Source organism: Stigmatopora argus, chromosome 12 (assembly GCF_051989625.1).
Source record: "Stigmatopora argus isolate UIUO_Sarg chromosome 12, RoL_Sarg_1.0, whole genome shotgun sequence".
Taxonomy (NCBI): Eukaryota; Metazoa; Chordata; class Actinopteri; order Syngnathiformes; family Syngnathidae; genus Stigmatopora; species Stigmatopora argus.
The window spans coordinates 13,249,682-13,262,570 of NC_135398.1; the positions used below are offsets into that span (position 1 = coordinate 13,249,682).

At 38.9% G+C, this 12,889-nt stretch overlaps 1 protein-coding gene across 1 annotated transcript in view; it reads left to right on the plus strand.

Annotated features, from left to right (window-relative positions):
• Nucleotides 1-10,583: 10,583 nt before the first annotated feature.
• Nucleotides 10,584-12,889, plus strand: part of LOC144085483 (uncharacterized) — a 52,860-nt gene continuing 50,554 nt past the window's right edge. The window contains exon 1 of the mRNA XM_077614800.1: nt 10,584-10,741. The gene's annotated coding sequence lies outside the window, so the exon portion shown is untranslated. The remainder of the gene's footprint in view (nt 10,742-12,889) is intronic.

Genomic DNA, 12,889 nt, shown 5'->3' on the forward strand with positions numbered 1-12,889 from the left:
AGTGTTTTTTTAATAAGAAAAATGCTGTATTGTAGCTATCTAACTCGCTACAATTCAAAATGGTCATCATGACCGTTGGTAAAATGGGTAATTATCATTTTTTTTCATGATCACATCATTGCAAAATATTTAATTGATAAATAGTATGCACAAACAACCATGAGATCTCCTCTTGTGCTACAGCTACACAATTGGATGGAAACCAATTTAAGGTATGCTCCGCCTATTGCACATCATTACATGAGATAGGCTCTGGCACCCTTACAACCCTCATGCGGCACGAAAGACTGAGTGAATATAAATGAATCGTTTATGGATATATTATGCCTTTTAATATTTAGTTCTACATGGTATATTATTTTTAATTATTTAATCTCAAAGTTTAGTTACTTCTACAAACTGAATATATTGGACCTTAGAGTTCGTTCAATTGCTGGTAATTATTTCATACAGAACAATACTATTCAAAGTTTTATAACATATTGAACAATAAGACCAGTGATATTTAAAACAGGTTCCCAAATCATTATTAGTCACCATTTGAATGGCCACCTGTCAGAAATTAACAAATCCTGCAAAGATTCAGTGATAGAAAGAAGTGGGGATAGTAAATTGTGGTTAGTAATTTAAATATATATATATATATATATTTTATTGAACCGCTCCATCCCTATAGCCTTCTTAGTGAAGTTCATAGTATGAACTTCATCCATTCTGTTTGTCTGGTTATTCTCTGAGTACCCTCATCTCACTTCAGTTAATACATGCATGTCACGAAAATTTTAGAGCACTCAGCTAGTGAGTATAAGGTCTTTCCTCAGATTAGATTGTTATTAGTTGTCTGAGCTTTGTGTGTCCGTTTCTTCGAAACTCCTGATTTGCACTGTTAATACATCGCATTTCATCTCATCTCATTTTCTGAACCGCTTTATCGTCATTAGGGTCACGGGGGGTGCTGGAGCCTATCCCAGCTGACTCCGGGCCAGAGGCGGGGGACACCCTGAATCAGTGGCCAGCCGATTACAGGGCACAAGGAGATGAACAACCATACACACTCACACCCATACCTAGGGGGCAATTTAGAGTGTCCAATCAGCCTACCATGCATGTTTTTTGGAATGTGGTAGGAAACCGGAGTACCCGGAGGAATACAACGCAGGCCCGGGTAGAACATGCAAACTCCACACAGCTGGAGATGACCTGGATTTGAACCCAGGACCCCTGAGCTGTGAGGCCGACACGCTAACCACACGCTAACCACTTGCTCCACCGGGCCGCCGCTGTCAATACATTTTAGCAGTTAATTATAACTTAAAATTGCTGCCGCGTTATTGTAGTGTCTCATTTCTGAACCGCTTTATCCTCACTAGGGTCGCGGGGAGTGCTGGAGCCCATCCCAGCTGACTTCGGACCAGAGGCGGGGGACACCCTGAAATTTAGAGTGTCCAATCAGCCTACCATGCATGTCTTTGGCATGTGGCAGGAAACCGGAGTACTCAGAGAAAACCCATGCAGGCCCGGGGAGAACATGCAAACTCCATACATGTGGACCAACCTGGATTTGAACCCAGGTCCCCCACCGTGAGGCTGATGCGCTAACCACTGGCTCCATCGGACCACCCTATTGTAGTGTTCAAATTTATATTTAGTTTTAGACCAAATCACTTGTTGCATGAGATGGATCAGAGTCCCAGCAGTTTCGGTCGGTCAACTGAAAAACATGAAACCAAAAGCTTTGAGCTTGTTGTGTTATTATGAAGGTTTCAACACTTAATCTGTATGCTCACACACACAGACACACCAAACACAATTGTTTACCCAATTGTATGATAAGCAGGTCTATAAATGAATTTCAAAGGTAAAGTTGGAATATTTTTGATGTTTTTATTTTCTTTTGTCCTGCCTTCATGAATGGACTTTCCTTCCTCTTGATATTTCTTCTTGCTTGTTTTGTTCTTTTTTCCCATCAAAAACATTTGCCAACCCTACTTCAATTCCTTTTACCCTTCCGCCTTCCTTCTTGTATCGCTCCTCCATCTCTCCTACTTGTCCCTGACATGTCTCTTAAGTTTCCTGTTCTTTGTGAAACCCATTTCACAGTCACATCTTGTTATTCTGCTTCTATCCTGTTTTAATTGAGTTCCCGCCCCCAGATATAGTGGAGTCATGCTACTGGAGGAAATGGGTGAACAGTGGCTGTAGAGTGACAGGTTATTCTGGGCAATGTGTGGAGATAAACATAGATGGGTAATGGAGCTAAATGTCTGTTCTGCTGGATGGGTGTTATGAAAACAATGAACCGGTAGGAACAAAACTCATTGTAGCCAACTGTGGCATAGTATCAGTAGTCCTGCAAACCTCCATGATAGTTAATATAGTTTATTATAGATTTATTCGATTAAGTTGTAAAACAAGGTAATGATGCTCATAAAATCAAATCAAATCAATCAAAACCCTTTATTGTCATCATACACAGCTGCGTATAACGAAATTGGTGGTGCTACTCCAAGATTTTCAAAGTGTGTTTTCCCAGTAAAAAAACATAAATAGTAGTATAAAAGTATAAAAAGTCACATTCCGGCTAGGTGAATTCTAAAATATTGCACAGAATTCTAAAATATTGCACAGATTCTGAAATATTGCATGGATTCTAAAATATTGCACAGATTTCTAAGATATTGCACATTGTTATTGCACACCCGGAAGTTATTGCACAGAAGGGATTGTGTGTCGTGCTAGCTCAAGTTCAGAGTCCTGATGGCTGTGGGGAAAAAAACTGTCCTTAAGTCTATTTGTCCGTGCTTTGTGAGACCTGTAGCGTCTGCCAGAGGGCAGCAGCTGGAACAGGTTGTGACAAGGGTGGTATTGGTCCCTGACAATGTTCCTGGCTCCGCTGAGGTAGCAAGGGCTGGCAATGTCATCCAGTGAGGGCAGAGAGCGTGTGCGGTCGTTTGGTCGCCGGTCTTTTGGTCGCCGTCTTTTGGTCGCCGGACTTTTGGTCGCGGTCTTTTGGTCGCCCGTTGTTTGGGTCCGGGCGACTAAAAGACCGGCGACAAAACAAGGTAAAACAACACGGTCTACGCATCAATAAAAGCAAACAATGGCCCTGAGCAGTTTCACTGAGCGGATGTGAGTGTATAAGAGTTTGAATGTACATGAGTTGTCCCCTTAGGAAGGGACATCAGTCAGGGTCTTAACAAGTTCTCCAACAAAACACAATAAAAGTACGGGAAATTTGGAGCTTTCCTTTAGCCTAATAATTAATAGGGCATTAAGTATGACTAAATAATAATTTGCAGTTTGTATTTAGGGAATTTGAGCAACGATTTAAATGGTAATTATCAATAACCTTCCGGGCGACCAAAAGACCGGCGACCAAACGACCGAGTACCGGCAGAGAGCAGCCGATGATCTTCCGGGCAGTGTTGATCACTCTCTGCATGGCCTTTCTGTCTGCTGCCGTGCTTCCAGCGTACCACACTGTAATGCAGTATGCCAGGATGCTCTCCACAGTGGCTCTATAGAAGGTTACCAGAAGCTTAGTGTCCAAGTTGTTCCTCCTGAGTACCCTCAGGAAATGGAGTCGCTTCTGGGCCTTCTTCACCACTGCCGTGGCGTTGGTAGACCAGGAGAGCTTGTCTATGACGTGGACCCCCAGGAATTTGGAGGTTGCCAATGACTAGTAATTCAAGGTTGAATGGCCATGAATAAAATCCAGAGACAATGCAGCAGATTATCACAGGATATAAACTGCTGGTAGGAAAAGTAAAATTGAGTGGGTTTGAGGATCCCTGTGTGCCTTCTAAACTTTCTAAGAAGGGTTAAGAAAAATATAGAGCAATAAAAAACTACTATACATAAAATAGTGATACCATTTAAAGTGTTATTAATTCAAATTAATAACACTTTAAATGGTATCACTATTTTATGTAAAATAGTTGTTATATTTTTATCAAGTTCACGTCGGCGACTTATACTATCCTAAAAGATTATTATGCAATTGGTCTGGGTGTCAGCGATTGAGTGTTTAGCACGTTGGCCTCACAGTTCAGGGTCCTGGGTTCAAATCTAGGTCAGTCCACCTGTGTGGAGTTTGCATATTCTCCCCAGGCATGCGTAGATTTTCTCCGGGAACTCCGGTTTCCTCCCACATTCCAAAGACATGCATTGTACTTGTAGGCTGATTGGCCACTCTAAATTGCCCCTAGGTATGAGTGTAAGCGTGAATGGTTGTTTTTCTCCTTGTGCCCTGAGATTGGCTGTCCACCAATTCAGGGTGTCCCCCGCCTGTGGCCCGAAGTCATCTGGGGTAGGCTCCAGCACCCCCCACGACCCTAGTGAGGATAAAGCGGTTCAGAAAATGAAATGAGGTGATTGTATGTATGGGGTCTATGCATATGCGGACTAACAGGTCTTTGATGGTCAGAATTCTAATTGATACACAGGTGTTCAAATACTTGCAGCTGTATGACACAAAAGATTGTTTAAAAAATCATACATTGTGATTTCTGGATTTTCCTTTTTAGATTATCTCTCTCACAGTGGACAGGCTCTTGCAATTTATCAGGGTGTTCAAATACCACCAAATTGTAATTGTTTCTTCCAAACAGGTTTAACTGTAACAAAAGATCACATTGGAAACAATATTTTTAAACGGTGAAAGTTTGTGTTGCATTGCCATTTATGTATGTATTGTGTAATCTATGATATTTTCCTCCTCAAAATTGGTTAAATAATAACAATAAGAGTTGTATTAATTTATTACCGTGGAAAATACTAGATATTTTTTGTGAAGATATTTAAATCGCTTTGGAAAATATCTTACTAGACTAATTTGCAATTGAAGGGTGTGTGGGAGTGTGAAGTCACAACTCGTGTAGTTTCAAATTTGCACAAACTCTTTTTGTCCAGAAGAGGGTAGTGGGTATCTGAATTATTTTAAGAAGGGCCTTTTTTTAGTTGGTCGCAATAAATCTGGATCTTCATAAAATGCTTCACAAGGAGAATTATGTTTTAGATGTATTTTAGGGTTTTTTATATAAGAAACATGCTTTATTGGTCATCATGACCTTTGGTAAAACGGGAAATTATCATTTTTTTAATTATCACATCATTGCAAAAGAAGTAATTGATAAATAGTATGCACAAACAACTAAAGACACAACAAGGAATCTCACACTTAAGAAAATTTTGTAAAGTTTGCAAAATTAAACAGGAAAAGAGTTCTTATTAAATACTGATTATTTTTAGTTATATGCCGCCCCACTGAATAAATAAAAATGAACACAAAATCTTAGAACCTTTTGAGAGTGAGAGTTGTAACTTGAATAAATTTGAAGGGCTAAGACTTCAATAAACCCTTCTGAGCCTGCTTGAGGTTCATTAACAGTGCATTTTTTTATTATAAAAAGATTATTATTCAGGTGGGATCTTCATTTTCATTGAGTATTTATTGATTAAATAATTCATTTTAACCGCTCTGTTAACATATGTAAAAACCAAAGTATTGTGATTTATTCGACTGTTTCAGTTTTTGATTCACGGTAGTGGACAAAGATTATTATTTAATATAATAACTGTTACTGAAGAATGCTTATATTACCTTTTCTTTGCCATTAAATGATATATTTTAATACATATTTTTAAAAATTCCAATTCGTTACCAATGTCTCATCCTATAGTCTAGCCCAGACACCCCCTGCACAGCCTTGTTCCAAATCCCCCCCAAATTTCCACACTTTCCCCTCCAAATCTTTCCTTTAGCCAGACCCCCTGGGTTGCACGAACATCCAACATCACAAGGCACTTGAAAATCTCCTAATCCTCATTAGATTTGTTTATAAACAGTTGTTTTTTGGAGATATTATGGTATTTCTCTTTTTACCTAAAAATGCTTTTGAATTCCCATTCCCATACAATCACATATTTATTTTGCGGGGTGTTTAAGGTTTGTTTTGTTTTTTATTAAGATACATGCTAAATAATTACTGTGTCAATCTCTAAACTAAGCTCCAGCACTGCAGGGGTTCATTCCTTATTTAGGTCATCATCACATGGATGAGGTCCACTGGAAACTCCCCTGAATTGGTTCACAGATTGCCAACATCTGGCCCCTGTGCCCCACTTTATGTTATAATGTATGTATGGTGTAACACAATGGGTGTCAAACTCGGGTTGGTTCGCGGGCCGCTTTAACATCAACTTGATTTCACGTGGGCCGGACCATTTTAGATATAATATTTAGATATTTTTTTTATAAATGGATTAAAAGCCCTGAATATTCCGGTTTTTTTATAGATCTAAAACAATGTTTATTTTAGCTTTTTTATATATATTTTTAGATTTTACAAAATGATTTTTGAATTGAAAACAGAAAAAAATTGATTAAAAAATACAATTATTGATTTAAAAGGAGGAAAATCAGGAAATGTAATACACATCTATACTCTTCATTTCAATTTGATCCTAAAACAGAAAGTCGGCACTCATGATTTACTTTTCCGGGCCACACCAAATGATGTGGCGGGCCAGATTTGGCCCCCGGGCCGCCACTTTGACACGTGCTTTAGGAAGTGCGGAGATGCAGTTAAAACACACTGATAAAATTATGTATTTCATTTTAAAAAATTAGCATCTAAACATCATTGAGATGAAACATAACACAATCCTTTCCTCATTACAATGTCAATGATGAGGTTACGTCCTGTAGGAAAATATAAATATTGTTATTTGCAAAATATATTTTGAGGATTTTTGCAAACCACGATTATATAGCATATTGTAGAGCATTTGTCTTCTTGGCAAGTCAACAATCGGGGTCAATTTTGACCAAACAATTGTTATGTAAACTGTTCATCATTGTTCATGGCCAAAATGCTAAGTTACAGCCAGACCACTAAACCATGAGCTCATTACGTACCCTTTGTGACTCATTGCAAAATTTGATAAAACAGTAGGAGACCGTGGAGAGAGATGCTACTCAGTTTACGTAATAAATCTGGGTAGCATCATTTTTTTATATGACAAAAGTGCCAGGTTTGGGGGTACTTTCCTCATAGCCCCCAAAACATTACAATTAGAAACACTACTGCCATAACATGCTGCATAAGTAAACACACCACAAAGAATGTTACATTCATGATCCCCCCAAAAATTATATTTATATTTGTTTTACAAAAGTCTCTGCTTCAGGTGGTCATTCATTCATCCCCTCGCTCATTCAGTCATACATTCATGAATTTTGCGAGCTTCTTATCCTCATGAGGGTTTATACTTTGTTTGTATTTTGCAGTGGTGGGCCGTCAGGGCCTTCAAGACCTTCTCTGCTGGCCTAAGAAATATCTGAATCATATATTATATTTTGTCCATTAATACTTATTAAATAATTCCAAATTGTCTGTTAGCTTCCTTTCATTGTTTTCCCCCCTGATTGCACTGCTTCCAGATGTGTGTTTTCATATTGAAGCATTTAACCAATCACATTTCAGCCATTATTTGTTGCCAGGGTCAGAAATTTACCTCAAAGCCTTCACAATCAGTTCTGCGGGCTCTGCTGCATTAAACAAGGGTCGATAAGACTGTTGCTTTAACCAATCAGATTTCGAGTTGGCAACACCACAATGTATTGTCGCAGGCGTAGGGATACGTCATTGCCTTGTCGCAGGCGTAGGGATACGTCATCGCTTTCACCAACTATGATTAGCTACCAAACTGTATCTGGAGCTAGCTGCACAAGCAAATATATTGTTGTGTTGATTTAAAGCCATTTTCAAGACGGACTATGCCAGAAATATGACAGGACAGGCTCGACTTTCAGCATTGGCTTCGGAAGGAAGAAAGAAAGGAGGATGGATATTGTGTACAGTTAAAAAGGATTTTTGGTGAGTAAAATATGGCTATATTCCTAAATAATATTTCAATTGTGGGCCCGGTTCTGATATCTGAATAGCTCCAGTGTTTGTATTTAATCACTAAATGCTGCTAGGAGTGGATTTTACCCCATTTTAGTGCAATATTTGCCATTTCGCCATTGACGTTCATCGCTGTCTTTTTCCCGGGGAAATGATACTCCGGGCCCGGTTGTAATGTCTGAAAAGCTCCAGTATTTGTATTTAATCATTAAATGCTGCTAGGAAGTGGATTTTACCCCATTTTTGTGCATTGATTTATTGATTATTTTTTATATGTCGCAGCTGTAGCTGCAGTCAAGGTTTTATAGCCATGAAATAGTTTTTGAGGGTTGGATTGATTCGTTGAAGGCGCTACGAGAAAATGCACGGACCGCCACTGATATTTTGCTACATTTGGAATATTAGGATGTTTGTTCATCAAATCAGAAATCAATGTACATTTTTCCCAGTTTGCCTGCCTGGTGTTTATTAATTCCCTGTGATTAGGTTCACCACTTCCCTAAACAGGAGAAGAGATATAAAATAAATCATAAATTTAAAAAAAATCAATACAATTAAAAGAATATTAATAAAAATATTTGTACTTAGTATGTTGATGTAAAATACTGTTGAAAAATGTCACAGAACTACATTCATGGCTTGATGTGAGATGAGAGACTGTCAGCAGAATGATGTCAGATATGGATTTATGAACACCATACTAGTAGTTTTAATACTGTGACTATTTGCTTTGTGAATATCCTTGCCTCCTGTAGAAAATGTGCTCGAGCATGTGAGAGATCGCAATGTCACCTCCGTAATCCTAGATAATCCTATAGAAAGATTCTCCTCTATAAAAAACTCTCATGAATCAGCACGGGGTCTGTTACGTGCTTAAAATGTATGTAGTACACAATGATTACCTGTTGTCATATGCTAGGCTGCAATGAGAGTTCATTTCAGCAAAATGATTTTGATTATATACTACATCAGGTCGTTCACTAATACAAATCATTTTGCACAACAGCTCTTCTGAACATGATTTGCAGCTCTCAGAGCGGCTTTGTATTTTTATTAAAACAATCCATTATAACCTCAGTGCTTAAACCAGGGTGTCAAACCGAATCCGCAAAGGGCCTATAGTGGTGCCTGGTCTTTGTTCCAACTGATCCGATCCCGACATTTTAACCAATGAGGTGTTTTCTAAAATAAGTAGCATCTGACGGCAACCAACTGATATATCCTCTTGTTTTTAATGAAAACTTGCACCCACTGTGGCCCTTTTGAGGACCAGTTTGACACCCTTGGTTTAAAACTGTACTGGATCGTTTTTTTGCAACTGCATCCACAGCAGTGGGTTTCCAGTTTGGACACCCATGTACATCAGTTTTAATAATAACATTATTGGAACTCGTGTTTGTCAGGAGCAGCTCGTTTGTCCCTCCTTCCTTGCCGTTATGTTCAAGCAGCTGCGAGTGATTCATGATTACTTCCGAATGTATGTATTTAAACACGACTGAATTGGTATTCATTGTCGGATCGTACTGTGTGATACTGCATACATCGCTGTAAAGGTACTGTTCTCCATGCTCTGGTTTTGTTTCGTTTTGGATGTACAAGTCCTTGTTATTTTGTAAGGGTTCCTGAGTTATTAAAGCTATTAACATGAGCACAGTTCGCCTTGTCCCCTCCTGCTTCCCCGCTACTGGGTCCAAATCCCTCCGATCGCGCCACGACGGCTCGGCGCGATCGTAACAGTGTTTCAAAATGCTACCATTTTTACCAAAACCAATTAACTTTTGCAGGTATATCCAAGTGACTATTGTGATAGTACATTTTTACAATTAGATGTGTGGACAGATGAACAAATGGTGTGAGGTAGGAGAACCTTAATTCTGCAGACCAGTGCAACCTCCGTAAGCCCGCATTTTCTGTCTATGCATACATGCTGTCATGTCAAATTTATTCATATCTTACTGTAGAACAGTAAGATTTTCAAAGGGGTTCACAGTTCTACAGTTGACGGAATACAATGACATGACTATGGGGTGATGTTTGTAAAGTTGTGTTCAGTTAAAATGATGGCTACATTTTCTCATAATTAAGAACACACAATGTTTCAAATATGGTGTGAAAATTATAGTCACTTTTTTCCACATATACAACAATATTTCAGTATTTATTTCTAGATAAGTGCTAAATACAAATAGTGACTTTAAATCCTAAAAATACATCTTAACTCTAAATCCTGAAATTAAATGTTAAATCTAAATCCTAAATATAAATCCTGAATTCATTCATTCATTCATTTTCTGAACTGCTTTATCCTCACAAGGGTCGTGGGGGGTCCTGAACATGGGGCCCTGGCTAAGATTGCACCACAAGAGTAATCAGAACTCATAAAAAAAGTTATCTTTTAAAATAGTTTTTAATTTAATAAAGATGGGGGGTGAAGCTTTAAAAAGTCCTTGCTTCTTTGTGTAAGAGAAATTACACTGCTTAAATGTGGTTTACATTATCTATGGGTTTTGTTCAACAAAAGGCATTTTTTTTTTCAATTTAACTTGTATTTTATTTGATTAAAAACATGGCATTTCGACATTTCATAAATTATTTCCCAATACATTTGGGGGAATTGCCGTCTTTCCGATAGCACGTGAAGGCAACAGTACCCGAAGAGCCTGCAGACGAGCTTCCTCTTCGAGGCTTTTCATTGGCTTAACCGGCCACTGTGGGAGTGTCTAATTTCTGAGTCTTCGCACCAGTTTTTCCCCCCAGAGAAAGGTAGAGAGATATTTTAATTCTACTCTGACTGACAGCCACATTTAGAGAAAACAAGACACACCTGCACCGTAAGTGATTCAATTTCTGCAATTTACCCCAGCCGTGCTATTACGTCATTGCGTGTGAAAGCTTGTTTTACGGCTCTGCTGTGCACCATCATTTGAAACGAAGGATGAAATGCGTGTCCCATAGATGGCAACACAGTAAGTAGGTCTGGGGCTTTAGCAGAATGGATGTGGCCTATTTTTTTTACCTCTGTGTTGGAGTCTCAATATGTAATTGTAGTATACAATTTTACTCGGTCCACAATGGCAGTGGGAGGTGGGCGTGTAGTGGGGGGTGGGAGGTTCTGTCTGTCTCCTGCAGAGATCCGTGTATTCGTGCCTCTTTGTTACTGTGATGCCGCAATCTCACATGCTGAAAATGACCAGGCCGTGGAGCTTCTGATCTATTTTCTCATATCCGTGGACGCAAACTACCCAAATCATGATAAAATTGCTTTACATACGTGTATGAGCCAGATACCAAACCTTAATATGAAAGATACTTGACGGCATTTCTATTTGTATTTCGTTTTGTGGACATAATGCCTCTAAAAGAAGGCAGGCTGGAAGGCCTTGTTATATAAAACGCAATTTTCTGGTCCTATGGAGGTTGAGTGTGTGCTATAGTCAATTAATCTAAATTTTGGTTTTATACAATAAGATACACACAAAGACATGCAGTCAAATCCTGTATCCCTTTTTATGTGAGGATTAGTAGGTCTTCAATTGTCTGTACCCGTGACTGATGTCCCATTTAAGAGACATGGTGAGCTTTTGTACAATTGATCCAAAATTGCCCTGTTTAACGAATGGAAATGAATCTTTTAACGTAAGCATCATTTTCTCAGCACAATCACTACATGGATGTTGGAAAAAGGGTTGGACCAAATGGCTGAACAAATTATCAATGGCGACAAAGTCGTGTACCTTCCATCTAACACTGGGGAGAAGAATATGTTCAGAATTAAACATCACATTCTCACTTCAGTTGAAAAAAAGTGTCAACACAGGCCGGCATGCCACCACCCTGATTATGTCATTTAAAATTTGAGGACGGTAAACAGTGTAGTTGTGTAATGATTCATTTACTAAATTGGATTGGATTGGACTGGATAACTTTATTCATCCCGTATTCGGGAAATTTCATTGTGACAGTAGCAAGAGGGTGACAATGCAGATACAGGAAAGGCATAGTTACAAGTTAGACAATACAGTTGCAAAGGCCAGGCTAACTGAACAAAGAAAGTTGTAAACACATCAAATAAAAAGTATAAAGACCAAAGTAAAGTAAAAAGGAATGTATTAAGAAATATTAAAATGTAATTAAACCAAAGATAGAAAGGCTGTAAAACACAAAAAACAAATAAGTGGACAAAATGATGATCGGCATGTTAGCCGTCATGAACAACATCCATTTGAAATTCTCATCTCATCTCATTTTCTGAAACGCTTTATCCTCACTAGGGTCGCGGGGGGTGCTGGACCCCATCCCAGCTGACTTCGGGCCAGAGGCGGGGGACACCCTGAATTGGTGGCCAGCCAATCGGAGGGCACGAGGAGATGGACAACCATTCAATCTCACACTCATACCTAGGGGCAATTTATAGTGTCCAATCAGCCTACCATGCATGTTTTTGGAATGTGGGAGGAAACCGGAGTACCCGGAGAAAACCCACGCAGACCCGGGGAGAACATGCAAACTCCTCACAGGTGGACCGACCCAGATTTGAACCCAGATCCCCCACTGTGAGGCCGACACTCTAACCAACCCTAACCCCCATTTGAAATTGTTTTCACAAATAATCACTGGATTTTATCGGTTGAAGGAAAATTTCCTAAGGAAATAATACATTGGGTGCAAGCGCAAGGACTTTATATTGAGTTGGTCATGTGTTGTATTTACTAATAATCACACTTTTAATTCCTTTTATTTAGCTTTAGGCTTCCTTGAAAATTCTATAGTCTGAGCCGTAGCTTCTTCTGTTTTTGGACTGAGATACTACAGTATGTGGGTGTAGACGCCCTTTTGATTTCACATATAATTGACTTCCCAGCAGGCTGCTAAAAAGTAAAAAACAAATGTTGATTATTGCCTCAATTATTACAACAGCAAAATGTTTGGGTGAGGCACATGACTTTCAACTTCCATTATAGTTGCACGTGATTTTTGAT